This window comes from Lathyrus oleraceus, chromosome 3 (genome assembly GCF_024323335.1).
Source record: "Lathyrus oleraceus cultivar Zhongwan6 chromosome 3, CAAS_Psat_ZW6_1.0, whole genome shotgun sequence".
Lineage (NCBI taxonomy): Eukaryota > Viridiplantae > Streptophyta > Magnoliopsida > Fabales > Fabaceae > Lathyrus > Lathyrus oleraceus.
The window spans coordinates 69,836,072-69,840,531 of NC_066581.1; positions in this window are offsets into that span (position 1 = coordinate 69,836,072).

A 4,460-nucleotide genomic window follows, 5' to 3' on the forward strand; every position below is an offset into this window, starting at 1 on the left:
AATTATAAATAAACTGATTTTATACCAAACCCTAGTTTTAGGGCAAAATGATCAGGAACTGATTGCACTGATTGCCAATGGATCTTTCTGAGATAATTGTGAATCTTCCTAGGCCAAGATGCCTCTCTAATCATGACATGGATGAGCTCCTCTACTTCCAACCAAACATTGCCTGTTGCAGGTAGCCATGAAACCCTAATTTCTGATTAAATCCAGATGAACACTCTGATAGCTTTGAATCCTTCACTGATGAACTGAGGACCATAATAAGATACTTGGACCCCCCTGAGACCCTTGAGACTTGTATACTTAGAAAATGAAGTCCAATTCTCAATCTTGCTTTGTGTGGGCTCCTTCTGTTAAGGAGTGATCGATCAAAACTTGATCTCCATGTCACTAATGTAGTATGCAATGAGTATGACCTAATATGATGCTAATGAAGTGTAAAACATAATCCCATGCTTCCAGGAAAAATGAAGGGTAAATTTTGGGGTATTACAGCTGCCCCTATTCAATCAGCTGGAAACCCGAAAGGAAGATAGCAACGACTTTCACACTTTCGAGGTATCAGGGGATTGAATACGATAAAAACCCGAAAATTTACACTGAAGTGAAAAAATGAAGTAACAATGCCTGTCAGAATCGGCCAAGAGGTGGTCTTGAAAAAGAATCCGTCTGGTACGGTGAGAGTCGGTCTGAACACCGAAACAAGAAATGTTAGCCTGAATACCAAAATAAATGGTAACGCAGAAATAACCATGGCCTGAATGCCGCTCATCAATCTGAATACTGGAAATGACTCCGATCTGAGCATCAGACGATACTTGATTATCAAACATCGGTCTGAACACCGGGAAACTGGCCTGAGTGCCACTTCGGTCTGGATACCGGAAACTGGCCTGAATGCCACAAGTTGCGTCGACCTGAACATCGAAAACTTCTTCGATCTGAATATCAGAAAATTGGCCTGAATGCCACTTCGATCTGAATATCGGAAAATTGGTCTGAATGCCCCTTCGGTCTAAATACCGGAAAACTGGCCTGAATGCCACTTCGGTCTGAATATCGGAAAACTGGCCTGAATGCCACTTCAGTCTGAATACCGGAAACCTGGCCTGAATGCCACAAGTTGCATCGACCTGAACGTCAGAAACTTCTTCGATCTGAACATCGGAAAACTGGCCTGAATGCCACTTCGGTCTGAATACCGGAAACTTTCATGCCTGTCAGCATCGGTAGAAATATTAAAATTGATAATTGAGGCGGCACGCAGACCAATGACCCCTGCTTGGAATGTTAAAGGATAAGTTATGAACAAACTTCAGTCTGAGTACTGGAAACAAACTTCTGGCTTATCACTTGGGATACCGAGAATGTCTTATGCTTTACATGCATATGTTTGAATTTTCAATAGTGTAATGCTCCATGAAAATGGAAATGCTACGCAATTTGGGAGGATGCAATGCAATATGATTCTACATGCAGTAATACGAAATGCTTGATTAGAGAGAACGCTAAGCTGAGGCAAGGAATTCTGCTGGGGAAATGATCACCATCTTCTGGACCCTGGCAAGGCTGTTGGAGATGCACAACATAAAGAACTCTGTGGGGAAATGACCCGCCACACGGTGTTCTGGCAAATAACAAAATACCGAGGCTCTGACTAGGGAGAGAATGACACTGAAAACTTGCTGCTAAGGAAAGCGACAGTGGTTATGGCAACCATAATCTGCGAGAGAGACGAATCAGCAGGGGAAGCAAACACCGATACAGTACCGAGATTCTGCTTCAAGGAAAGAGACCATGGGTCTAGCGTCGAGATCATCGATCTGGCATCGAACTCTGAGGAGCAGCCGCTTCTGCTGGGAAGATACAGTCTGGCAATGTCAACTCCGCTGGGGATATACAGTCTGACACTGTCAACTTTGCTGGGGATATACAGTCTAACACTGTCGACTCTACTGGTGAATGTATAATCTGAAACAAATGCTTGGAGAAGTACAGCAGTGAGAGTCTGCTGGGGATTGAAGAATCCAATGCTCGGACCAACTCTGTAGGGATAAGATACCAAATTCCAACTGTTGAGGAAAAGCATCCGCGATCATTTGATGGGGACCTTAAGGAAATGCCCCGAGTGTACCTGTTCTGAATAGACGATCCAAAGCACTTAAAATTTACAGCAATTTTCAATGTTTATTAAGCACGTACCTGTAAAGCTCTTATGTTTCATGATGCAATGTTTATCAAAAATTCGGGCGTCACTTTTGCAAACAAAACAGTAAAATGAAAATGAACACAGAGATGTACTGAATAACATGATTTTATTGATTGAGTGGCCTCTGAATAGGTATTTACATTAGGAAGCAATCCCTGGAAAGAGGTAATTGCACAACAGAAAAAAATAGAAATTAATCTAATGGCAATGTGAAATGGGTTTCTATCGGGTTCCAATTCTGCTAAGATTCGCTCGTCTTCAAGATTCTCCAGATGATCAGCTTTCCAAAAAAGGTGATTGGACTGTTTCCTATCCTTCAGAAGTTTCCGGTTATCGACACGAGATGATATTCAGAACTACTCAAAACGCAACCATTCGCTTAATCCCTAACTTTTGCCTGGATCGCCCTTTCGGGTTTTCAATCCACCGGGATACCCATTTTTGCCTAAGTTGCCCTTTCAGGTTTTCAACTTACCGGGTGTACAATATTTTCATTTTTTAATCCCTAACTTTTGCCCGAACCTTTTTCATTTCCTTGGTTCGCCGGGATGCCCATTTTTTGCATGGACTATTCTTTTCATCGTCCAACGGGTCTATTTTATGTGAAGTATTTTTTAACTGCGTCTAAGTTCACAGGGGAAGTGAAGTTTTCACCATCCATAGTTGCAAGCATTAAGGCTCCACTATCAAAAACCTTGGTGACAATATACAGTCCATCATAGTTAGGAGTCCACTTGCCCCTGTGATCTGTCTGAGGAGGAAGGATCCTTTTCAACACCAAATCTCCGACTTGGAAGCATCGAGGATGCACTTTCTGATCAAAGGCTCTCTTCATCCGACTCTGATACAGTTGCCCATGACAAATGGCTGCCATTCGCTTCTCTTCGATAAGACTCAACTCATTGAACCTTGTCTGAATCCATTCAGCTTCGTCTAACTTGACATCCAACATGACTCTTAGAGAAGGAATCTCCACTTCAACAGGTAGGACTGCTTCCATACCATACACAAGGGAATAAGGGGTTGCCCCGGTCGATGTACGTACTGAAGTACGGTACCCATGCAAGGTGAAGGGTAGCATCTCATACCAATCTCTGTACGTAACGACCATCTTCTGCACAATCTTCTTTATGTTCTTATTTGCTGCCTCAACAACACCGTTCATCTTAGGACGATAAGGGGAAGAGTTATGATGTTGAATGTTGAAGTTCTTGCACAACTCCTTCATCATTTTGTTATTGAGATTAGAACCATTATCAGTAATGATTCTTTCGGGAATCCCATAACGACAAATGATTTCTTTCTTGATGAATCGGGCAACCACATGTCTGGTGACCTTCGTAAATGATGCTGCTTCGACCCACTTGGTGAAATAGTCGATGGCAACAAGGATGAAGTGATGCCCATTGGAAGCAGTCGGCTCAATCTTTCCAATCATATCAATGCCCCACATAGCAAACGGCCACGGCGAAGACATCACATTCAGAGGATTTGGCGGCACATGCACCTTATCAGCATAAATCTGGCATTTATGACACTTCCGAGCATATTTGAAACAATCAGATTCCATGGTCATCCAATAATAACCCGCTCTCAACAATTTCTTAGCCATTGCATGTCCGCCGACATGAGTACCGAAGGAGCCTTCATGAACTTCTTGCATTAACATGTCCGCTTCGTGTCTATCCACGCATCTGAGCAAAACCATGTCGAAGTTCCTCTTATACAACACATCGTCTTTGTTCAAGAAGAAACTTCCTACCAATCTTCTCAAAGTCTTTCTATCATTGTTGGATGCCCCTGCAGGGTACTCTTGATTCTTCAGAAAGCATTTGATGTCGTGATACCAGGGATTGTCATCAACTACCACTTCAGCATCAAACACATACGCGGCCCTATCAAGGCGCATAACATCAATCCTGGGAACATGGTTCCACCGAATCACCTTGATCATGGAGGATAGAGTAGCAAGAGAATCTGCCATCTGGTTCTCATCACGAGGTATATGATACAGCTTTACTGTTGTGAAGAAAGTCAACAGTCTTCTCGTGTAATCTCTGTAGGGGACCAAATTAGGCTGGAGAGTATTCCAATCATCGTTCACTTGATTGATCACTAGGGCTGAATCTCCGAAGATGTCCAGAGTCTTGATTCTCAAATCAATGGCTTGCTCAATACCCAAGATACAGGCTTCATACTCAGCTTCATTATTGGTGCACTTGAAAGTCAGACGAGCGGTGAAAGG